The 26539-nt window shown below is 39.3% G+C and overlaps 1 protein-coding gene across 8 annotated transcripts in view; it reads left to right on the top strand.

The window, feature by feature from the left end:
• TBL1X (transducin beta like 1 X-linked) overlaps positions 1–26539 on the top strand; it is a 271928-nt gene that overhangs the window by 87913 nt on the left and 157476 nt on the right. The window lies entirely within an intron of this gene.

Below are 26539 nucleotides of genomic sequence, written 5' to 3'. Positions count from 1 at the left end.
TACATGTTTAAATAATTACAATACTGTCAGCTTTTTTTAGCTTTTCAGTGCCTGAAAAATAAATATTAACTGTACTGGCTTTAGTCCCTGGAAACTATGCAGATGACTCAAGGTTTCTTGGAATGAAACAGGGCAAGAATATTTGGGCTTGCTTTTTTAAGAGCTTGTATATTACCTTCAATACTTCATAAAAGGTCTTGTTTTTTGTTTCTACCCTCAAAGCCTGTATCAAGATAAGTGAAGAAAAAGATTATAACTAAAACAACTTCTGTTGTTGTTGGCCTTTTATTTTTGCTGGTTTAGTTTTCTGAGAATAACTGTCGAGTGCAATGGAACTATCACTAACTTAAAGTTAAGCACATGCTTTGCTGGATTGGGGTCTGGTTGCAGGGCACTTTGTAGGCTCAAGGCCTTATAGAGGAAGGTTTGAGCAAAGAAGCAGTCAAGCACTAGGGAGCAGACATAGATAGAAAAGAGCCCATGAGAGAGGACTCTGGATTCACATTCCCACCCCTGAGCAATGACCTAACCTTGCATGTAGACAGCGCTATTTTAATGGGAGAGCTTCTCCCGTTGACATAGCTACTGCCTCTCGGGAAGGTGGATTAACTACACCAATGGAAGAAGCTCTCCCATTGGTGTAATAGTGTTTTCACTAAAGCGCTACAGCGATGCAGCTGCACCAGTGTATGTGATGATATGTCATAAGTTGCAGACCATTGTTGCTCTTTGCCATGTTAATTGATGGAAAAGCTGCTACGGAGTCAGTTAAAAGGAATGTAAGGATACTTCCTTCCATAACAGGACTGAAGGTGCTAGCAGTTTCCTAGGAAGTGAGAATCCAAGAACCAAATTTATGTTTCCCCTATGGCAGCACAAAAAATTGCCACAAAAACCTGGGGCCAGCCCCAAGACTTTTCATTTTACTAGGGAAGGTGGTTCAGAATAGATACTCCTTAAAATAGAAACGGATCCCTTTTAAACTGGGGTATTTTGAATGATCAGATAAGCAAACTGTAGCATTGACCATTTTTCCCCCCTTTCCTACCCAATATGTATTCTTAATATGGAGGCAAAGTTCATTGAGTTTTCTGAAATGAATACCAAAATTGTAGCACTTCTCCATGCTGGGAATTTATCATTGCCATAAAAGTTATTTTTAGTTTGGGAAGGTTTATCGTTTGTGTAAGGCAAAGATTCTTTATTTCTACCTATGTTACGTTTTGAGAGAAACTGCCTCTTACAAAGTCCATTGCTTTTGGTTTATGTCTCACCTAGACTGATACCAGTTTGTTTGATTCTAAAACATTGCCATGGCTTAATCATATTCCTGTTCTCAATGAATGAAATTAATAAGAAGTTGATAAATGTATGATAGTTGTGTAGGCAAGCGTACTTTAGTTTGCAGTGGTATTAACTGATTATTTCTTTATAGTGCAAGTATAAAAATTTTTGCCTTTTTAATCACTTGTGGTATAAACAGAGAATTAAACATGCCACTGCTTATAACAAATCACTTAAGTTGCATAAGCTACAACATCATGTAAGATTTTAAACTTATTATACACCTACATGTACATGGCATAAGAATCTATTCCTATCTTTGCTGTGAAATACAGTAAGACCCCCACTTAGGGTCAGTTTTTGTTTTGTAACTCAAGTAATCTCATCTTGTCTGTCACTTGCACCTTTAAAACTGGCTGGTTGTTTTCATTTTAAGGGCTGGTTCCTGCAAATGCGTATGCCCAGGCATACTCCTGAACCAATGAATATCCAGGATTTACCCTAAAGACCCAGTGTGCAAGTGTGAGGTTTTTAATGGCGAGAAATATCGTATTGTTATATAGTTGTTGCATATTTTAAAATCAAAATTAGTTTATATCAGATTTAAAAGAGAAATGTTAGACCATTCAGAGATGTTTTCTTGTTTCTTTTAACTTTTATAATACACATCAAAAGTTTTCATTTATAAACTCTATTATCTGTCCATCTCTTTGTACTTGGTCTGTTGCTATTGATAGTGATGACTGACAAGGTATTTCCTGACCTTTTGTATCTTGGACTCTGTATAAATTCAAGCATTCATTTTAAGATTATTTTCTTCCTCTGCATTGTTCACTTTTTGTTGGTCATTTTTAAGGGCAGCAACAAAGGTGGTCTCTCTGGAGTTATAGTTTAAAGGTTTCAATCGTGTACATGACAAAGGAGCTTGTTGGTGGAAAGGAAGGTTGTCATTCTGTGCTTTTCAAATAACATGTAGTGGTATTTGTGCTGCATTGGGAACAGAAATAAGTAGGTGTTCTGATTCTTTTTACTGGAACAGTAGTCCAGGAAGGCCATATATGTCCTTGGTTTGTATGAAGAAGGCAAAAAGTCCACTACAGAATTAGAAGATGAAGGCACTCTAGTTAAGTTACGTGGTTTATCCCCTTATTGGTACAGGATTCTTCCCTACAGTGCTTTATCTGGCCTACTCATATATTTGCTACTCACTTGTGATCATTGTGAACCCATACATTTCCTTTTTAAAATTGAAAGTGAGTGCATTGGGGCCAGATTTCTCCTTTTTAGCAAATAAATTAAGGGTGAATTTTTTTGTACATATGCTGTACCCAGCTGCTCCTGGTGGGAACATTGTTCTGAATGAAAGCTGTAGTGTTCTGAGCTCTTTTGAAAATCTGGCCCTTGGTTTGCAACAACATAAAAATACATTTGTGCAACTTTGTGTGTGTGGTATTAAATTATACTGTAGTCCCTGAGAAATAATTTAACAGAATTTAATGTCTGATTTTTTTAGCTAATAGGCGAAGATGAAACCAAGCAAATCCTGTTGATGCTGTAGCACGTAGCACTTTAGCTGTGTTTAACAGCTAAATTCAGAGGGATTATTACTATTGTGAACTATGGTCAATGGTTTATGACAGTAATTTTTTAAGATATTGTTACTACTGTTCATTGACTCTGATGGATTATCTTTCATTATCTGGGGACATAGGGCTCTTTCTTTCTCATGAAGATGAATTAAGTATTTACAATTATATTTATATCAATTTATTTACAGAAATTCTTAATGAAACTGACATTTTATAAGTTATTTCTAGAAGGTTTTCTTCTCTTTTATATTATGAAGAAACTTGTTTCGCAAGGTGTTTTATGTGGATGGGGGTCAGGCTAAGGGTTGACTCATTTGAAGTTTAATTAACCCAAAATATCATGAAAATGAAACAAATTAGTTATTTAAACAGTTGCATCTATTGAAATTATTGCTTTTCGGGGAAGTAGTAGAACTGCATAGTTGCTAGGAAGGCTACTTTTGATCTTCAGCATACAATCCCTTATTTTGATCAAGCCTAAAATGTTAATGAAATTAAATCTCCATTTTATTTCCCAGCCTGAAGCAAAGCGTTATAGCCTTTCCTTGGGGTTTGGAAAACAATGTATCACTAAATTTGAAAGGCACAAAAGTCCCTTATTAAAATATATAGATATTGCTGCTGTACATTATAAGCTATAAATGAGAACTGATCACTCGTAGGGGACTTGCAGGTAGATGTTGGCTTTTAAAGAACAATACATTATATTACAAGTTCCTTTAGGGGGTGAATGTTTTTTTTTTATTAATGATTCCTGGAGAGCAGGAGGCTACATTATGATGATATAGTTCAATATTTGTCTAGATTGTTTTTTTGAGAGCCTAACTCCTTTTAAATATTGCCATATGAATTCCCACATATTGTTCACCTATCACACAGGAAAAAATGGCTCTATTTAGAGCAGGTGCAGTTTTCACACTAAGCGTGAATAGAAATGCGAATGCAGTTAATGTGCAGTACCCATGAACAGCAATACCGTTATACTGTTGTCTCTCCAAATGATGGGAGGTTTTGGAGGAAATGAAGGGAGAGATGGTTATGTGGAGGATGCTTTGTGATGTGAATGAACATTTTGACTCTTCTTTAGGTGGATGAAGAAAGACTCATTACAGACCTGACTTATTTTGTTTTTATTTTGTTAATCTCTGATATTTAGAAAGCATCTTTACTTATCCTTTTTGCAAACCATCTCATGCAATAACTGGCAAAACAGGAGCAATCAGTGGTGCAGTCTCAAAGGGAATCTCAAACTTCACTTTAAGTGCAGTGATTAAATCCTTTAAAATGGTAACCAACGCTGCCAAAAAGTCCTGTAATTGGTCACTAATGTATTTTGTTGTAGTAGTCAAAAGCTACTAGATTTCAGACACATAATTAGCAATGTACACACGTTTGGTCAGTAAAATTGAAAACCTTAATATAACCATGGCTAGAGCGGGCAGAAAAGGAACACAGAACTGGAAAACTGAAATGGTGTTTTGTTGATAGTACCTAAGTAGAACTGTACGCTTCAATAAAACAAGTGTCCTACTGTGCTGGAATACAAATAGCCTGTCTGTGGCAGGATACAGGGAAGACGTTTGGCAGAGAGGGATTTGAGAGCTTCTGGCATTATGTAATTGAATTGGCCATTTCTTTAAAGATACAGCAAATTGTTTGTTGCAGCGTTCATCATCAGAAGGAAGGTCAGACAGCTTGCCAAACATATGATATTCATAATAAAAAATAAAACAGTGACTCACACTTAAACACAAATCATGTATTATATTTGTAAAAGCTGTAGAAATGAATAAGATTTTTTTTTTTGAGGAGTTGAGGCATCAGAAATCTAGTAAGATTGTAATTTGAGAGGTGGAGAGAGTATTAGTCAGTGAAAACAGACCCCAAGGAATTTAGCTAGTGTTCAGCATAGAGATCCCCTAACTTGCAGACACTGCAGGTATTTTGCCAGTGATGCTGCTTACTGTTGCTTTTAAAATGCTTTACAGAAGGTAATCACAATTTTTTTCTATTAAAAAAAAACACAACAAAAAAACACTTACAAGATGAGAAAGGGACTTAAAAACCAGTTCATTTTTTAACAAAGCATTGCTGCTGCTTGTTAAAATTGGCTATAGTGTGACAGAGCCAAATGCTGCAACAAGCTGCAGCATATTTGAAATCTATGAAATGTTCAATATCAGTACGTTGGGAAAACCCTCTCAAGTCACATCCAGAACAGTGAACATAAATTGTATTGTGACGGGAGCTCTGGGCTACACAGTAGTGCCTCAGAAATGAGGAGCGGTTAGCTTTCAGACCCTAATGCTTTCAGGAGACTAGCATTCTGATTTCTTGCACCACTGATAGGGTTGGAAATTGGAACCAAAATAATTAGATTGGATATATAGATCCCAACAAGCCAGGCTATGAAGTCAGAGGAGGGAGCAATGCTTTGAATCCTAAAGCATACCTTGCTCTTTTTATTATTAATTTTGATGAGAAGGTGAAGGAGGGGCGGTAAACTAGAACATGGATGTCTATTGTTAACATTCAAGCCATATAAATTAAATAATTATAGGAACATTTCTTCATGTTAAAAGCTGTATGAGAGCTGCTATATTAAAATAATAAAATATATACTTTTAATTATTCAGCAGACTATATAGAAGTGCATATTGGGGGTGTGTGTGGCAAACATTTGCTTAAAATATGCACATCTGATAGAAACAAGAGATGGAAAATACCCACCAGATTACATACTCCACTCCTCTCTGCCAGTGCAGGATTGTTCCTTACAGTACGCTTTCTAGTATTTTGTCCAGGAATGGTGTTCCTCTAGTCCCATTAGGATATTATTCCACAGGGCAATAGACCTATCTTTCCAGAAAGCTTTCCAGATATTCAGTCCAGATCTGCCATTTCTTAATTTTATTTTATTACTCCTACTTGCATTTTGATGTATGGAAAATTATTGGTCTTCCTCCTTGGTGAGTGTAACCTCAGATATATGTGAACTGTTATCATGTTCTGTTCTCTCCCTTAGTTGTCACTTAGCCAAACTATACATATTTATCTCTTGTAATCTTTCCTCATAAGATAGTTCCTCTAGCTCCCATACCAGGTCCTATTTTCCTCTAGCTCCCTCTAGCTCCCATTCTGTTGCCAGTCACAGAACTTCCTCCAACTTGCCAATGTTTTTCTGATAATAGGTCCAGAATTCTAGGTCTGATCATACTATAGACATATGTAAATATAAAGGTGACTATTACTTTCTCGCCCCATGATGTGATCTTTGTGCATGCTGCCCAAAAAATGAATGTTTTTTTTCTGTTGCCAGATTCTACTGCAAGCTCCAGTATAGTTTGCTGTCCAGAATCTCTTCTTTATTTCTGCCAAATTTCCCCCTTCCATTCAGTATGTCGTGAATTATATTTGTTCTAAATGTGTAGTACCTTTCATTTTTTAAAATCAAATCTCATTTTTTATTTTTTGTACATTTTTCTGTCTATATCCGTGTGAATTATTTTTCTGTCCTCACTTGTATTTGTGACTTCTTCCAGTTTAGTATAATCTATAGATTTTATTACATGCTCTTACTAACCAGCAAGTGACCTGTGCCCTATGCTGCAGAGGAAGGCAAATCCTCCGCCCCATGTCTAACATGGCGGGAAATTCCTTCCCGACCCCAAATATGGTGATCAATTAGACTCTGAGCATGTGGGCGAGACCCACCAGCCAGACACCTGGGAAAGAATTTTCTGTAGTAACTCAGAGCCCTCCTCTTCCAGTGTGCCATCTCTGGCCATTGGAGATATTTGCTAATAGGAGAAGGGCCACATGCCATCGTACACAACTTCATCATACCATCACCTCTGTAAACTTACCAAGCTCAGTCTTGAAACTAGGGTTTTTGGACCCACTGCTCCCCTTGGAAGGCTGCTCCAGAACGTCACTCCTCTGTGGTAGCCAGCCTAGGCACCTACCCATAACCTCAGCTTCAGACAGCATTCATATTTTCAAATAAGATAGCAGGTATAATATGTTCCATTTTAATAATGCTTAAAGATTTGGTTGTGAAATTATCTTTCAGGTATTTTTAGGGTATCTAGGATTTCTCAAAAGCCTGACCTTATTCTGGTCCCCAAACACTGATGACCAGATTTCCAAAGAAGAATTCAGCAGCCTACAGCTGCATTGGTTGACAACAGAAGCAGCTGGGTATTAAGCTTCTTTGAAAGTCTGGTCCGGATTATTACTAGATTATTAGCAAAATATGTTTACGGTAATTAAATATGCTAAATGCTTATATTTCTGTTGTTTATTATATTTACTGTGGTAGCTCCTGGGGGCTCTAGTCAAGCAGCATGACCCCGTAGTGCTGGGCATAGTACAAACACAGGACTAAAAGATGATCCCTGCCCCAAAGACCTTCCAATCTAACTATAAGACAAGAGACAATAGATGGGTTACAGACAAATGGATAATCTAGGAAATAATGAGACAGTATTGGCCAGCATTATAGGCAATGATCTCAGCACACCAACAGTCTAACAGTTGTCAAATTTTCGTAGGCATCATGGAAAAGGAGAGTTTTAAGAAGAATTTTAAAGGAGGATAATGAGCCAGTCTTGTAAATATTTATGGAGAGCTTCTCCCAAGCATAAGGGGCAGCATGAGAGAAAGCATGAAGGTGCTTGTTTAAAAACTTAAGTGGGTGATTGGAGAGTGGCATCACCAGCCGATCAAAGGTAAGTCAACATCTTGATAGTGTTATGCGATAAGTTAGGGGCTAGGCCATAAAGGGTGTTGGCTTTGAAGGCAAGTAGATTATGTTTTATTCGCCAGAGAAGGTGGAGCAGATGGATGTAAGGAGAGGGGTAACAAAGAGAATGGCTAGGAGAGTGGCATTCTGAATGTATATCAACGAGAGAAGATTGTGATTGTCAAGGCCAGAGAGAAGGATGTTTCAGTAATCGAGATTTGAGATTGAGAGTTTGGTCGAGAGTTTTAGCTGTGTGGATGGATAAGAAAGGCCATATCTAAGACGTTTATGGAAAAAGAATTGGCAAGGTTTAGACATAACCTGGGATGTGAGGATGTAGAGAGAGGTCGGAGTTGAAGGTGACAGCCATTTTACAGGCATGAATGACAGAATGGTGGTGGTGTCCACAATGATTGAGAGATGGCTCATGGGGGTTGAGATTAAGTGCTGTGTTTTCACCATGTTTATCTTGAGTCAACACCTAGAGTGCCATGAGGAGATGTCAGAGACTGGCTGAAATTTTAGTTTGTGCAGAGGGAGTAGAGAAGTAAATCTGAGTTATTAGCATAGAAATGGTAGTTAAATTTGTTTTTTGAAGATGAGATTACCCAGAGATCAGATATAGAGGGAGATAAGAAAGGGACCAATGTCAGAGCCCTGTGAAACCCCCACAGAAAGTTGGAAGGCAAATGAGGAGGGTCGTCAAGAAGACACACTGAAGGGAGGACCTCCAACTCAAACTACTTCACATCAGTTATGTTGAATCATAAAGATAATAGCAAAGAATAGCAGAATGGCATTCCTCTGTCCTGATATTTTCAGCCCATTATAGTTAAAAGTGGGCTGTCAAGCGATTAAAAAAATTAATCACAATTAATCATGTGACTAATCGCACTGTTAAACAATAATAGAATACCATTTATTTAAATATTTTTGGGTTTTTCTACATTTTCAAATATATTGATTTCAATTACAACACAGAATACAAAGTGTACAGTGCTCACTTTATTTTTTATTACAAGTATTTGCACTGCAAAAAAACAAAAAATGGTATTTTTCAATTCAGCTAATACAAGTATTATAGTGGAATTTCTTTATCATGAAATTTGAAATTACAAATGTAGAATTATATATTAAAAAAACCTTCATTCAAAAATAAAACAATGTAAAAATTTTAGAGCCTGCAAGTCCACTCAGTTCTACTTCTCATTCAGCCAATCGCTCAGAGAAACAAGTTTGTTTACATTTGCAGGAGATAATGCTGCCCACTTCTTGTTTATAGTGTCACCTGAAAGTGAGAACAGGTGCACTGATGACACTGTTGTAGCCAGTGTGGCAAGATATTTATGTACCAGATGCACTAAAGATTCATATGTCCCTTCATGCTTCATCCACTATTCCAGGGGACATGCATCCATGCTGATGACGGGTTCTGACTGATAACAATCCAAAGCAGTGCGGACCGATGCATGTTGATGTTATTATCTGAGTCAGATGCCACCAGCAGAAGGTTGATTTTCTTTTTTGGTGGTTCGGGTTCTTTAGTTTCCACATCAGAGTGTTGCTCTTTTAAGACTTCTAAAAGCATGTTCCACACCTCGTCCCTCTCAGATTTTGGTAGGAACTTCAGATTCTTAAACCTTGTGTGGAGTACTGTAGCTATCTTTAGAAATTTCACATTGGTACCTTCTTTGCGTTTTGTCAAATCTGCAGTGAAAGTGTTCTTAAAATGAGGAACGTGTGTTGGGTCATCATCCGAGACTGCTATCACATGACATATATGGCCGAATGCGAGTAAAACAGAGCAGCGGACATACAGTTCTCCCCCAAGGAGTTCAGTCACAAATTTAATTAATTCATTATTTTTTTAACAAGCGTCATTAGCATGGAAGTATGTCCTTTGGAATGGTGGCTGAAGCATGAAAGTTGGGCATTCATGAATGTTTAGCATATCTGGTACATAAATACCTTGCAGTGCTGGCTACAATAGTGCCATGCACATGCCTGTTCTCACTTTCTTGTGATCTTGTAAATAAGAAGAGGGCAACATTAGCTCCTGTACGTGTAAACAAACTTGTTTGTCTTAGCAATTGGCTGAACAAGAAGTAGGACTGAGTGGACTTGTAGGCTCTGAAGTTTTATATTGTTTTGTTTTTAAGTGCAGTTATGTAACCAAAAAAAAAATCTACATTTGTAAGTTGCACTTTCATGACAAAGAGATTGCACTACAGTACTTATGTGAGGTGAATTGAAAAATACTGTTTCTCTTGTTTATCATTTTTACAGTGCAAATATTTGTAATAAAAATATAAACTTTGTTTCAGTTACTACACAGAATACAATATATAAGAAAATGTAGAAAAAACATCCAAAATATTTAATACATTGCCATTGGTATTCTATTTTTTAATAGTGCGATTAAAACTGTGATGAATTTTTTTTTAATCGTGATGAATTTTTTTGAGTTAATCACATGAGTTAACTGCAATAAATTGACAACCCTAGTTAAAGGCCACGAAAACATCCTTTTTTCCAACTTTCATTACTAATTTTTTTTGTCTTTATGTCATTTGTGCATAATAAAGGTACAATCAAGTTCATGGTGGATAACCACCTGAACATAAGCTCCCAGTGCAAAGCTGTGGCTAAAAGAGCTAATACAATCTTCGCTTTTATAAACAGGAACTATTGAATAAGGTGTGAGGAGGTAGTATTGACTGTGTATATAGCACTAGTAACTGCCAGAATACTGTATCCAGGTCTGGTGTCCATACTTTAACAAGGAGGTTTTAAAAAAAAATAAATTGGAAAGTGTTCAGAATATAGTTCAAGAAGGACTGAGAAACTATTCTGGAAAACCTGTCTTTGAGTGAATGACCATGAAACTCAATCTAGTTACCTTATCTAAGAGAAATTTGTGATCAACTCACCTCTCAATCTGTGGGTGCCTATGTTAGTATTTCTGATAGTAGAAGGTTATTTAATCTTGAAGGCAAAGATATAACAAGACCTCATGGCTGGAAATTGAAGCTAGACAAATTCAGACTGGAAATGAAGGGCAAATTTTTCCATGGAGGTTAATTAACTATTGGAACAATTTATCAAGGGGTGTGATAGATCAAGTTTTGATGTTTTTCGAAAAGTTATACTTTATTCAACCAGAAGCCATGGGCTAAATGCAGGGATCACTGGATGGAATTCTATGGCCTGTGTTATGCAGGAGGTCAGATTACAATGGTCCCTTCTGGCCTTAAAATATGCAAAGGTCTCTGATTCAAGGTAGATGTATGTGTATAAGTATATATTCTTGAGCTGGGACGATGGCTTATTTTGGTAACAGGATATGGGTACGTCTACACTACAGGATTATTCCGATTTTACATAAACCGGGTTTGTAAAACAGATTGTATAAAGTCGAGTGCATGCGGCCACACAAAGCAAAATAATTTGGTGGTGTGCATCCATGGACCGAGGCTAGTGTCGATTTCTGGAGCGTTGCACTGTGGGTAGCTCTCCCGTAGCTATCCCATAGTTCCCACAGTCTCCCCCGCCCATTGGAATTCTGGGTTGAGATCCCAGTGGAGGATGGTGCAAAAACAGTGTCGCGAGTCATTCTCGGTAAATGTCGTCACTCATTCCTTCCTTCATAAAAGCAACGGCAGACAATAATTTCGCGCCCTTTTTCCCTGGATTGCCCTGGCAGACACCATAGCATGGCAACCATGGAGCCCGTTTTGCCTTTTGTCACTGTCACCGTATGTGTCTACTGGATGCCGCTGACAGAGGCGGTACTGGCAGTGCTACAGAGCAGCATTCATTTGCCTTTGCAAGGTAGCAGAGATGGTTACCAGTCGTTATGTACCGTCCTGCCATGCCGACCATTGGTAAAATTGGCGATGATGAGATGACGGTTATTAGTCGTTTCTGTACCATCTGCTGCTGTCATGGGTGCTCCTGGCTGGCCTTCGCTGAGTTGGATCGGCCGGGGGCGCAAAGACAAAAATGGGAATGACCCCTGGGTCCATTCCTCCTTTATGGTTTATCTAAAATATAGAGTCAGTCCTGCCTAGAATATGGGGCAAGTGTACTAGAGAGCCAGTGACCAGAGAGCACAGCTGCTCTGTGTTGATCAGAGATCCTGCAGAATGATGACTGCATGCCATTCTAGGGGGTGCCCCTGCAACAACCTCACCCATTGTTCCCTCCCTCTCCCCAACCCTGGGCTACCCGAAGTGGCAGTGTGTCCCCAATTTGTGTGATGAAGTAATTACAAAGAATGCAGGAATAAGAAACATGACTTTTTAGTGAGATAAAATGAGGGGGAGGCAGCCGCCAGCTGCTATGATAGTCCAGGCAGGGACATTAAACGGTGTGGGGGGAGGGAGCCAGCATCCCGCTGCTATGATAGTCCAGGCAGTACAGAATCTTTTGCTTTAGACATGAAAGGGGAGGGGGCTGATGGAGCTCAGCCCGCCAGTGCTATGATGAGGGACGGTTACCTAGCCCATTTCTGTACCATCTGCTGGGCAGCTCTTTAATAGACCGGAATGAGTGTCATTCGCTATTTTTACCCAGGCGCCCCCAAGCCGGCCTCACCTGAGGCCAGCCAGGAGCACTCATGGGATGATGACATAGATGACAGGCTATCAGTCTTCTGTCACTGTACTGTCTGCCACCGGGGTGGAGGAGGGGAGAAGGATGCTGCTGTTCAGTGCTGCAGCACCGCGTCTACCAGCAGCATGGCAGTAGACATACATAGGTGACATTGAAAAGTCAAGAAACGATTTTTTTCCCTTTTCTTTCACGGCGGGGGAGGGGGTAAATGGATAAATTGACAAGATATACCTGAACCACCACCGGACATGTGTTGACCCTACAGGCATTGGGAGCTCAGCCAAGAATGCAAATTCCACTTTTCGGAGACTGCTGAAGACTGTGGGATAGCTGGATAGTCCTCAGTCCCCCTGTCCTCCCTTCCTCCATGAGCGTCCATTTGATTCTTGGCTTTCCGTTATGCCTGTCACACAGCACTGTGCTGTGGCCTCTGTCTATCATAGCCTGGGAGATTTTTTCAAATGCTTTGGCATTTCGTCTTCTGTAACGGAGCTCTGATAGAACAGATTGTCTCCCCATTACAGCCGATCATCGGATCCAGTATCTCCCGTATGGTCCATGCTGGAGCTCTTTTTGGATTTTGGGACTGCATGGCCACCCGTGCCCTGATCAGAGCTCCACGCTGGGCAAACAGGAAATGAAATTCAAAAGTTCACAGGGGCTTTTCCTGTCTACCTGGCCAGTGCATCCGAGTTCAGAGTTGCCTTTCCAGGGAGCGTTCACAGTGCATACCCCACATCTCCAACCGAAGCCCCAAGGTCACCAACCCAGCAAGCGAGCGAAACCCCCAACTGCAGCGCCTCGCAGCTTAACAGAGTGCCACTGGGTGATCCGCCCGGGAGGCCAATACATCGATGTTGCACCCCACACTAACCCTAATGCCGCGTAGATATGGGTAATTATACTCGCATTTCATGTGCTACTCTTTTCCTCCAGGGCAGGGAGGAGTACAGAAATTGATTTTAAGAGCCCTTTATATCGATATAAAGGGCCTCATTGTGTGGACGGGTGCAGCGTTAAATCGGTTTAACGCTGCTAAAATCAGTTTAAATGCATAATGTAGACCAGGCCTATGTGAGAACTACAGTGTTGTAAGTACTATATGTAAGCTGGGAACCAAGTCTGGTAATACGGCAGGGAGCACTGCAGAGCTACCTCTCTTAAAACGCAGGATTTATCAGGTGCTTCTCTTGAAGCATCCCATGGCAGATATGACATTTGTATATGTCTTGTTAGGTGAGAATCCCCCTCTTAGTATATGTCCATGTAAATAACTACTTGAATGCTTGGTGCTATTACTTTATAGAGAGAATTTGGAAATACGAACCAAACCAATTACATTTTATTGTTTCCAGATTTACAGAATTGTTCTCTCAGTCTTTATTTACTGTGGAAGTTGTCTGGTAATGTTGCAGGCACTTCTAATACAAAGTTTAATTAATGCTACTGCTTTTGAAAAAAAACAAAAAATCCTTTGGCGCTTAAGGGGAGGAGAGAGTGAAAAAAATTGAGCGTTTTTTTAGATGGAGAAACTGTTGAATATGAACCTATGCAAGTTTACAAAAGAGATCAGATGAAATACCTCTCAGATGTTCTACAATGTCTATCTGAGAGGACACACAGCACTTGATTTCTTATGTTTTGATAGCTGCCATTCAGAAATGTGGACATTGCTTAGCTTTGGAGAATGTCATTATGTTTTTTAGATGTTATTAACTAGGCAATGTTGACAGAAGTAGTATTTTCTATACCTGTTTTACAGTTAAATATACAGTGGATTCCACTAAAAAGTAAACATTTGCCATGGCATGGTAGAAATACCTCACTGCAGCATGCATTCTAAATATAGGAATTCATCACATCAATACCACAGGATGTCATTTGTTGTAATGACATCTCTGTTTAGCTTAATCTTTTAAAAAAAATATGACACAGATAGACAGGAAATGCCATATGACTGACTTGATTTGTGTTGCAACTGAGAGCAAATTTGGCTAATCATATAGATGTTATCAGAAAGGCTTGTTCACCGACATCATCTTACTATCCCTGGGTATAGACACAATCCCAGGCATGTGTATAGTATTTTTGTTGAGTAATCTTCAAAACTGATGATGATTAGTGACCACTGCATGCCTATTAGTTCTTTATGATCAGGTTGGTGTACAATAGACTAGACTTTGACTTTTGCCATATGATCATCCAGTTCCTATTTTGTCCATAAATACTGTATATAGACTTTTTTTTGTTGGCATAAAAAGCTAGGCTATTCTCTTCTATGGTCAAAAGTAGAAAAGAAGAGAATCTATTGGTCTCTGTCGTATCTGGGCTCAGAAACATGTCTGACAAACCCATCTCATAGGACAATGTGTGGTCATGTCGATTGTTTGTTTCTTTGCAGCTTAGCATCATGGCCCATTGTGTTTGCCCTGATGTGCACAAACTCAACAGGAAAAAGAAGATGTGCACTTTCTGGTTTTGTTTGTTTATTTGTTTGAAAGCTGGATAAGAGTCTCCCATTTAGAACTAAATTTGACTAACGGATGTTAACATGTTGGCTTTGTATGATTCAATTAAAAGACTCTTAATTCCTCGGATAGGGGAAACATTTCTGGAACCTGATCCATTGGCGTAGCAACCTGTTGCTTCTCTGTACTTTCTTCAGTGAAAATTTCAGGATAGCAGAGTGCTTTGAAGATTTAATTCTGGAATTAGGCAGCACCACATCTAATATAAAGATTCGGGGAATGAATTTAAAATGATTTATGTATTGGTTAGTGCTAAAATGGCTAGCTTCTCTCCACAATAGGAAGAATTCTCTTTTTTCCCCTTCCTGTGCCCCTCCCCAAGAATACAAAACAATCTAAAAATATAGGTGTGGAAAGGCATGAAAATGTGTTTCTTCTGTCTTGGAACAATGGTTGCTGACAGCAGAAGGCTTTCTTGCTTGTTACACTGATGATTCAAATCTAATTTTAATAGCTGTAGGAAATTGTGCTATGGATAGATGTCAAGAAGTCTACTGACGTCTGCTCCATCCTTTGAGTAAGTGTGGGGTGATCTCTGTCTGACCATAGCTAGTTTCCTTAACTGAGGGAGCTTCTGCTCTCTGTGACAGATTGTGGGTGTTGGTTTAAGAGTCCTTAAATCTTGTTTGTACACGAACAAAGGGAATTTAGTGGAGCTCCAAGGAGGAAAACACAGAACAAGTTTTCAAATACACAAGTGGGTACTATCAGTCCAGGCCTCGTGATAGAAGGTAGCTTTACCATCAGTTCCTATTTCATATTAACTTGGCCTAAATCCAAGAACACTTTCCCCTCTCCTGATATAGGGTACAAGAGGGGTTCTTGCTTGCTTGCTTGCTTTCTTAGCCAGACATAGGGCAATGCCCTTTCCAAAGCTGCTTTGAAGTCAGCATCATTTTGGCTTACTCTTCTTCAGTTTCCGAGCTGTTTTATGATGGCCCAGCATCCACTTGTTTCCTAACTGTAGTTATTACCCCTGGCTTTGCAGTAATCCAATCTGGAGATGACAATTACTTCTCCATGGGTCTTCAGTTTAAGATTACTCAGAGAAACTCCAGCTGGTGCAGAATGCAACTTCTCACTTAAGTGGTATATTTTACAGGGAGCATGAGACATCTGTGCTCTGTAGTGCCTTCCATTTCATTTCTGGTGCAATCTAAGGTGGTGTTTTTAATCTACGGCCCTAAGCAGTTTGGTTCTTGATTACTTCAGAGACTACTTGGTGTGATACCGTGGTAACTGATATCAGCTGAGGTGCTCAGGCTACCAGTCCCCTAGTTTACGTTGGTGGTGGACTGAGGCAGGGCTTTGTCAATGAGATGCCCCTTCCTTTGGAAATAATTTACCTTGTTGGTGTATCGGAGCCAGAATTTGCTGACCTTCAGGTTACACTGCAAAGTTTTGCTGTTCTCTATTCCTGGGTTGGAGGGCACAGTGGAAGAAAAGGAGTGGTGGTGAACTTTAATTGAAGGATTTTTTTTTTTAAAGGAAGGATTTTAATTTAAATATTGGTCTAACTATATAATGTATTCTTAATGCATGTTGTGTGTACAATAAGAGGAAATGTTTTAAATAAGTCTAAACAAATAAACAGCTAATGGTCATTCCACATTGATAACCTGTGCTTGTGTCTACTCCAATTAATTGTGTATTACCAGTTCCCATCTCCTTTGAGACTGGTAAAGTCTGCATAAAGTTTCTGGATTTTTTTTTTTTTTTAGTGTTTTATTTTACTGAGGTGGTTCCACACATGGATTGGATATATGAACAATTATAATTTGTTAATTGTTGTCAGATAGGGGACACAGGATCACCTCCAGTGGCTCAGCAAAGTCTGGCACAGCAAACCTGCTATTATCCAATCGGGTGTGGCAAATGTACTGCTTGAGTGTGAGGGACCGCCTTCAGTTGGTGGGCCTTAACCTTGTGTAGTTAAAACTGTATAGGAAGGAGTAGCTTCCAGAAGAGTTTCTGCTGAAATGTATTCACCATAGTATCATTTGGATTGAAAAAGATATACCATGGATCATCTAATCTGTCCCCTTTCTTCATGGCGGGATTGATCTAACCTAAATCATTCCTGGCAGGCTTTAGGTACCAAAGGTGATGGTGTTTCTAACACCTCCCTTGGTACCTTGTTCTGTTGGCTAACCGGTCTTACAACATGTTTCCTAATATATAACCCAAATTTTCTTCTCTGTACTGAGCCCATTATTTCTTGTTCCATCTTTGCTGACTAATGTATCTAATTGGCCCCTGTGGCATATTTGTAGACAGTTGTTTCCCCTTAGTCTTTTCTTTAAGAGAACAGAGCATGTTTTGGCTAAATTTCCCTTTTCCTTACTTCCCAAAGCTTAGTCATTTGTGTTGCTTTCCTTTTAAATTTCTTCCATTTGTTTGAGCTTGCCTCTTTTTTTATTTTTTTTTTAAAGTGTGTTATCTAAATTGGAAGATGATAGTATTTTTAAGACCTAACTCTGTACATCATAATTTGACTTACAGTGTATTGCTAGATAGCATATACTCTTAATAATGCTATTCAGCCAATAATCTTCAAACATATTTCATGTCCCGTGTCTGCCATCTGTTACTTTATGCCATTAGATTTCCACCAGATTTCCTATATTCCCCACAACATACTGTGCTGAAAAATAACTTCCTTATCTTTCCCTTTATTGATCTCACAGTTTAGTCTTAATTACACACTTAATCAGATTATGGTCACTATTTCTATTTCTCACTATATCCTGTTTTCCATTTTAACCAAAACAAATGTAAGAATTGCTCTGGGCTTATGTATCTGGGGCCTGATTCTCCGCTGCCTTGCACAGTCATTTATATCTGTGCAGAACCAGTATAAAGTGGTGGTAAAACGCGCTGGAATCAGCATTTTATGCTCACTCTTGTGCTCATTTTGCATGGCACTTGTAAATGACTATACAAAATACAAAGCAATAGAGACTCAGGTTCCCTATTTAAATATTAGGCATAGAATACATTTTATGATCAGGGAGCTGATTCTGTATTACTTAACGAGGCAGTGGAAGGATACTAGGCCGGATGAAATGATCATAGTGGTTCCGTGTGGCATTACAATCTATCAGAATCAGGGTCTTTGTGAATTACCACTCCAGAAATCTTTGTGAAAATATTCTTTAATTTCTCTTATATCTAACACTTAGGATAGGTGGTCTATAGATATTTCCCCTTCTTTTTTTGCTAGATCTTAAAATGACTACCTGAACCAACATCTAACAGATTATCAGAGCCCAATCTTGTTGTTATTATCTTAACAGCTCTCTGAATGCCTTTGTTTTTGTTAGTGTGGCAACCTAAGAAGAGTTATAAATATATAAATGTAAATAAAGTTTTCATCTTCTAAAATAATCTTTAATTATTACTCCCTGTAACTGCAGGGTGAAAACTAAGCTGATTAACTCCAGATTTCCGTTGCTAATGAACTTGGCCGACAAATGATACCTGTTCATGTACTACAAGAAATAGACTGTATGGTACTATTATTGTGGAACATTTGTTTTTCCTTACAAACACAAATGTTTATATATGCCCGTTAGATGCAGTCTTTAGTTAATTAAGAATATTTGAGTCAGAATTCTGATGATATATTCAGTGGCAGCATTAATACCCCATGAGGTATTTTTCTGAACCTGCAGATTCTGGAAGACAGCGCTGCATATATTAACTCTTCCAAATGTGAACTAAAGATAAACTTCCCAAACATAAGATAATATAATTTTTTTAATGCAAGCTCAGGCTCCAGAGGACAGTTCTGCAGTGGGGGTGGATTCTGTGGCAGCTGAATCATGGAATTAATACACTCTATTTTCCATAATATTGAGTTTTCATGATGGTGAAGCTTTTTTCTTGTGAAGCTTCATTGCATTTTACCCTAGCTAAACTGTCCTGGTGAAATCTCAGCAAAGGGCATGTACTTTCAAACACCTTAAAAATGTTACCCTTTTATTACCGTATCTGCTCTGTCCTATTTTTTGTTTCTGTTTTAACCCTTAACAGTGAATTGCGAATAATAGTCTAGAATTAAATATTTTAGAACACTAAACTGTATTGTCAGTACAGGAAGGGGTGTCGGTATTATTTCTTGAACACTAAATTCTCTTTCCACCAGGGGAAGGGGGAGTTTGTATTGAAATAACTGCTATTACAAGCGGGAGCACTTGTCTTCTCTGTCTGTTGCATATTCTCAAATGGCTGATCTGCTGTGACATGGATATCACAAAATTGCTAGTGCAAGCATATTTTTACTTTGGCTCCTTCACCACACTGTTGTTGATAGTACAGTGTATGTAGATTTATCTCAATTCAATGTATTGTGCTGAATAAAAAATGTTTTGGCTCCAGGAATATTTCAGAGGAAAGACACCTGACAACAGACTACCAGTAATGCTCTCTTCTCAATCCTATTTCCTGATTCCTCACACCTGCTTACAAAACCTCAAGCTCTTGCCAGTATTGCAGGTTCTGACTAAAGCTGTGCTGAACTTTCACCACAAAATCTGAACCCTAAAAAAAGATGGTGAGTTTCAATTGTTGTGTGAGTCTGTTCTGGTGACCTTGGAGAAGCTTGGGCCAAGACTAGGCTCTCCTGCTGTACACAGTTTCCAACAGGCTCAAGTTCAACATTTACCTCTGTGACAGGGTTGGCCCCGATGGCTACAGGAGAGTGATAGAAAGTGATAGATATATTAGCCCCAGATTAAGCAGGTCCCTTTTCCCTGGGTAAGGAAACAATCAGGAACTTGCTGGAACCAGTAAGGCAGGCAGGCTAATCAGGGAAGCTGGTTTAAAAAGGACCTCACTTCAGTCACTGAGGGGCATGCAAGGAGTGGGAAGTGAAAGGGTGTGCTGCTGGAGGACTGAAGAGTACAAATTCTATCTGGCATCAGGATGAAGATCCTGCGGTGAGGATAAATAAGGTGCTGGGAGGAGGGCATGGAGAAGTAGCCCAGGGAGTTGTAGCTGTCACACAGCTGTTATAGGAAACACTGTAGATAGCTGTGATCCACAGGGCCCTGGGCTGCAACCCAGAGTAGAAGGTGGGCCCAGATTCCCCCCATCACACCCATTAGACACAAGCGGAGTTGACCTGGACTGTAGGTCCCACCAGAGGGGAAGGTCCCTGGCTTGTTCCCTGACCCACTAGTTGGATCAGCAGAGACTGTGGGGATTGTTCTCCTTCCTTTTCCCCATGCTGGCCAGTGATGAGGTTAGCTGAGTGAACGGCAAGTTTGAGCTGCTAGCAAAAGTGGCTAAACTGAAGGCTGCTGTGAATCTCTGAGGCAAGCAAATCCGCCAAAAAGTGCAGGACCCATTAAGGCAGAGGAGGAACTTTGCCACACCTCATAGTGTCTTCTGAAGAGACGACCTTTGTCTCTTTACCCACCCAAACCACTAACATCTTCAGGAGTACCTTGGCTGGTCTGCTCCATTTTTAGCTCTCGGGGGGTGTGGAGAAGCAGACTGCAGTTCCGTTTATCCAGTCTGGTTTGGTTTGCTTGTTTGAAGGGGCCTACATTCCCCTTCCTCAAAATTCAGGGTGCTGGCAAAATTTGGGTAATGTGTTTTGCAGAAGAACCTGGGAATTTCCTGCTAGGTAGCACTACTGCTAGTTCTTGAAAACTTGCTCTGATCCTGAAATATCCTAAAATGCAATAGTGTATTGTGGAAAACCCCACTGAAGTGGGGGCAGGGTAAACATCAATGATTTTTTTAATAAAATAAAAAAAATCCGATTTAAATAAAAAAATCAGATTTTTTTGATAAAATGCTTTTTGAGGGAAAAATATCTAAATATAGTTTTAATTAAGATATATTATAGCACAAAGATATCTCATCATGGAATAGGGATTATAAATTCTAATTCTATAGTATGAGACAATATATTGATGTAATGTTTAAGAAAAGTTTTGTAAATGAGTTCCAATAGTTCATGGATTAGGAACCCTATTTTATAGGGTTTCACAGGCTTCTGTATACCTTATTTAAGTTAATCTTTCTGTCTACCCAATGGGACTCAGTGCTCAGTTTAGACAATACTATTAGAGATGCTTAGTTTTGCAGATCTCAAACTGTGGATTTGTGGTAATATGAAGTAACATGCTTGTTAACAGCAAAAATGTTTTAAAATAAATAATATAGAGGTGAGAAATAACAGACCTCAGCTCTATTGTCCCTCTGCAAATTTGTGTACACAGAGTCAATACCTTACCTCCATCTAAAAGTGCAAAGTCTCAAAATGTTCAATGAATAGTAGATTGTTGGGGCGGAATAGAACTGGACAAGTAGAAGAAGTCTGGAGGTACACGTGCGAAGCGATATTATATGTTTGCTGTTGAAGAAAAAATCCAGAATAGTTAACATTGTTTTAGTTAAATAAAATAATTTAAACGTCTGTGTGGTGATGTTCTCCTCCTAATACAGCATGGCAAGAAAATCCTCCAAATATTAATGCTGTTGAATTGGAAATAGTTCATCTCCCAATGACTTCATAAATATCTGCTTCAATTACCTTTGGTAAGTGAAATAACCAATCAATCATTCATGTTCTGATATAGCTGTAAAACTAATCTGAAAAGTTTTCAAAATAAATCACTGTTTAAAAATGTATAGTGTGTACCTTCTAAAAATGAACGCTACATCTATCTCTGAGGTGTGAAGAATATGTATTACGGTTATAACAACCAACAACAATGCACTTTTATGTAGAAAACCATGATTAAATCAAGTCTTCCTGACTAGTGATTTAAAGCATGATTTAAATCAAATCCACCATGAGTGGAGGCATCTCAGTCTGAGCAAGGTTTAAAGGAAAAGCAGTAGCATCCAGCACGGATTTCCTGGTTCCCTCTGTGGGAAGGGGTCAAGGGGTCAAGCAGACTGTTTGCAACGGCCTAAAAGATGGGTTTGGGGAAAACTGGGTTGCTGGTTGGTCACCAAAGAAGTAGAATGGGGAACTGTGCCCAGGTGGCTCCCCCTTAAACATCGAGCAAGAAGCACTATAGAAAGGCACAATTCCTCTCCCAGAATCAACCTGATGCAAAGGTGAGTTGAGCCATATGAGGGGAGGAGGAGGAAGTGGTGGTGCTTTATTATTACATATGGGTATCCCCAGCAGTTGTTATGCATTCCTGTCACTCTTTCCGGCAAGACTGAAAGCATTTTGTGTTTGCATCTTAACTTCCAGTCTGATTTGTGTGTTGTGTAGATTGCAGGTGTGGGAGTAAGGACTGTTTTTTTTTTCTCTTTCTCCTGTCTCTTCTGAATATAATTTAGGGAATTCTGCCTTATCTTTAGTTATATCTTTAGTTAGTGGGTTAATCTAAGTCAGGGCCATGATGAACTATCCTAATATGGTAGGTGTAACTCTCTCTGGCTCTGATCCTGCAAAAGGGAGCCTCATGGGTAAAAGGGTCAGAGCAGATGAGACCTTTACAGTATCTTGCACTTAAAGATAATAACACATTTATTTTTGTACCTCAAGTAAGTACATCATTTTGCATGAATACCACCTAGTGTAAGCTGCTTAGATCAATAATACTTCATAAACTGTAACAGCCACAACAAAAATCTAAACGGGAAATGGCAATGAAACATGAAGTAAAGGTTGCTAATTTAGCTGCAACAAATAGGCACTGCCAGTAGCCCAATTAAACTCCATAATTTGACAAATAGAACGTGCAGTCTTAAAATTAGTTTCTACAAATTTAATATTGTTTTAATGGACTCTGATGCAGCACAGAGCAGTAACAGTAAAATGCACTCCCCTTCACCCCCCCGTGAAACGTTACTGGAATCGTATTTTCCCTATTCTGTTAATACTTCAGTATTCCCTTACCTTTGGCAGGGTAAAGATCAGAACAATTACAGATAGCCCTCTTTCTTCTCGAATATCAAAAATTGAATTGTAAACCTGAAACATTCTAGTAAAATGGGAATGCTCCTATAGTGTTATATAAAATAACAAAGCATCTGGGGGTGCGTACATATGCCTGGGGGAAATGCATGGTTGCTTATACAGAGTAACTAAAGAAGCTATAGTGGAATACCCCTAAATACAGATGTGCTCAGAATCCCATACTTGCTTTGTTTTGTATTGATCCCCCTTGCCCGCCCCTCCCCCTTCATGCTGCTTTCTTATTCTTCCTTCTTCTTCTCCCCTCCCACTTGGGAATGCCTTTGTTACACTTACTGTTGCAGGGTGTGTGATTATAACAGCTTTGAAACTGGTGCATGGTAGAGTAGTGGTTCTTTATTGCTCTTCGTTGGGTGAGATTCTGAGCTGCACCTTCCAGAGGCATGGTACAGAATTTACAGATTAAGGGAGGTGGGCTATAGTGGCTTTAAGAAGCCACCTTTGTGCCCTTCCCATCTTGGACTGTTTCATGCATCTTGATGTAACAGACAGCTGTGAGGGCCTGTCTAAACTGTAGGATTGTCCCTAACCTGCCTCATAGTGCAGCACTGCCTGCATTCTGCAGACCCACTCATCCCCCCGTGCCCCAAATCCTGTCTGCAGAACACTCCCTACACTAGGGCCTGCAAAGGAGTCCTTGGAAGGCAGCCTTTTGTCTGTCTCCACAGTTTCTGCACTGGAGGAATCCTCCCCTGGAGATATCCAGGCTTTTAATGTCCTTTCATGCTGATCCAGACCTTTTACCCAGTGTGTAAAGGCTTTTCTGGATCATGGGTGAGGATCTTACCCATAATCTTACTTGTGAAAATGGCATCATGCCACCAGGATTTCATGTATTAGGATCATGGTGTCAAAATGCACAAGCCATATTGATTTTTGGCACATTTTGTTTTATTGGGGCGAATAAAAACAACTGGGTGATTATTATTATTTTTTTTGCCACCTTCATGTGATGCAGTAGCTCTGTGGGGAAAAAAAAGAATGGCATTCCCAGCATGGATGACATGATTGATAGAACTGTGGCTTTACATATTTTGAATTTTAGTGGAGTGAGGATACTTTGCACTGCCCAGACCTCTTCTTCCTGTATTTCTCTCCAAAAGTGTCATGATGCAGGTGTATTTGTGTCATAGAGAAGACTTATGTATTTACCCCAACGGGGAAAACAGGCCATGGTCACAGTAGTGAAAACGGTCTTCATTCACTAATTGGAGCAGGCCGCTATGTTTCAATAACTTTTAGAATGGGTGATGGAATTTGTGTGTTTGAAATACAGACACCCCACTTTCTTTTACTCTGACTTTCCATTTTAAAGAGAGAGACAAGGTGGGTTAGGTTACTGGACTAACTTCTGTTGGTGGAAGATACAAGTTTTTGAGCTACCGAGAACTCTTCTTCAGGTACAGAAAAATAAGACATACTGGAAATGCTTAACTAGGAGGCTTCATCCTTGGCATAATGCCAGCATATGAGCATGCAATTGAAGACTGTGAATGCATACACAAAAGGGCACAAATTTAAGACAAACTTAATTCTTGAATTTCCTAACATTTGAGGTCTTTACAATTTTAATAACATCATTTGGGTTTTTGTATCTAATCTCTTAAATGGTCTTTTTATATAAAGAAAAAGGGAAAAAGCAATTTTTATTATGTGCAGGTATACCGCATCCCTACCCACCATGTGCTGTAAGCAGGATGGAAACCTACACCTTCAGCACTCTATCACAGACCTCTAAAACTTGAACTAAAAGGTTAACCACAATAGCTGGCAGTAGGATTAGACTGTTATCTCCTGTGGACCAGCCACTAGAAAAAAAAATGCATAACTCTGAAAGACAGAGTTATAAATATGCATTTTGCAAACCCAAGAGCCACGTGCATAGATCTGGCAGATTCTTTCTGAGAGGTAGTGTGGCTAGGTGATTGAGGATGGGTGTCTGAGATTTAATTAGGGTTTTATTCCCATTCGTGTAACCTCTCAGTGGAGTATGGTGTCTTGCTCATTAATGAGGGTTATGTAGGGCCCACAATTATTACTAGTCAACAGAAGAAATGAGATCTGCACTAACTGTCTCCTGGATCCAAACCCAGTGTGTTTTCCTTAGACCAAAGGGGGAAACTAGCAGGGAGGGGAGGATGAGAAGGGTTCATTTTGAGGAGGAGGAGGATCCATTTTGTCTGTGAACTTTCTGGAGCAGTTTTGTGTGCTTTGCACGCTGAAGTAAGAAACCAGGGCAGTAGACGCACAGTGCTGATGGAATGTTGAGGGAATTTAGCAGCCAGCTTCTTGTAATCTCTACTAAGCAAAACACGAGTGGGCAATGACATCTTTTTCAGCAGTTTACAATGTGGTTAAATCTGAATAGATTTACTGTGGGGACTGCAAAGGACACCTACTTGACTTCAGGTCTTCTCATTGCCAAATTTCAAGGTCCTGCTGCAAACTAGGGAGAAGTTACAGCTCTTAAAAATGGTAATTGTTTTATAAAGGAAAGTGTTAGGCAATCTAAATAACGGGGTAGCTGCTTCTCACCCTCTAGTTAGAGAACATAAGTATATGTAAAAACACACACACTGCTTAAATGTCCAAAAGTGACAAGTGGTTTTGGATGCCCAATTTGGGCTCTCTTAAAGGAGCCAAAGTGCACCACGCTTTTTGAAAATTAGGCCTCTTTAAGGTGTATCAAGTTGGGCACTGAAAACCGCTAGGCACTTTTGAAAATGTCACCCACACGTATTCATATATGTATGTGTCTAGAGCACATCTTAATAACTTTTCTTCCTTACCTTTACCTCAGGGTTTTGTTGAGGCTTCTTTAAGTAATATTTGTAAAGCATTGTGAGAGCCTTTGTTGGACGATTTATACAGTGTTACGTTTTTTTCAAAAGACAGGAAAGTGAGACTAACAGTGTTAAAAGGAAGCTCAATTGCTAAGGTATTATGGGGATAAACTGTAAAATCAGTAAATCACATAATGCTAGAGTGACATGCATATTGATTTGTTTGTATCCAGGCCTCCCTTTCCTCCCCCCTCCCCCTCCTGGTCCCCATCTGTGGAGTCTGAGTCATATCAGGCAAGAACAAAAATGGATGTGGTTGCTACCTGTTTGTGGTTGATTGGTTGTTTTTCCCCTCCGATTGCTGCAGGCTCGGAAGAGAAGAGCGGCTTATCAAGCACTTCAATCTGGTTTGCTGAGTGTAACAGCTTAAGAGAAAATGGCTGCCTTGTTTTCCAGAGCTGTCCTACAGATGACCATGCAAGAGAAAATGAGGATCTGAGCATGAGAAATCTCAGAGTAGTTTCCCGGACCATTTAGCATTTATAAATACAATATGAAGGATTCTTTTTCTTTCCAGGTAGCTGCATGACTTAGTCCTCTAAGATTTACCATTCAGCACAATGATTCCAGCCAAGCTGTTTGAAGGATGGCTTGTTGTGAATGTAGGCGGAAGAGAGCAATTCCAAAGATGTCATAAATACTCTTTGGAAACCTCTCTTTCATAAATAGATTGAGACCCTGAATTTTGTATTTTAATCTAAAATGCTAGTAGCATAACAAATGAATTCAACCATCATAGTGATTAAATATTTTATAAAAATATATTGTGCCTTCTTATATTGTGCCTTACTTTACTCAGTGTGAAACAAACATGAACAATGTAGCATCCCATTCTAAGCAGATGTGAGATGACATAATATAGAACTACATACTACAGGTACAATGAACTCTGTCTAAGCCAAGAAGTTTTACATATTAATGCACATGTGATCTGTAAAAGAGAACATTCCTAATTCTTACTGAATAAGTAGCTGAGAAACTCTTAA

Source organism: Chelonoidis abingdonii, chromosome 1, assembly GCF_003597395.2.
Source record: "Chelonoidis abingdonii isolate Lonesome George chromosome 1, CheloAbing_2.0, whole genome shotgun sequence".
NCBI lineage: Eukaryota > Metazoa > Chordata > Testudines > Testudinidae > Chelonoidis > Chelonoidis abingdonii.
The sequence above is the reverse complement of the archived record's forward strand: the minus strand, read 5'-3'. Positions and strand labels throughout refer to the sequence as shown.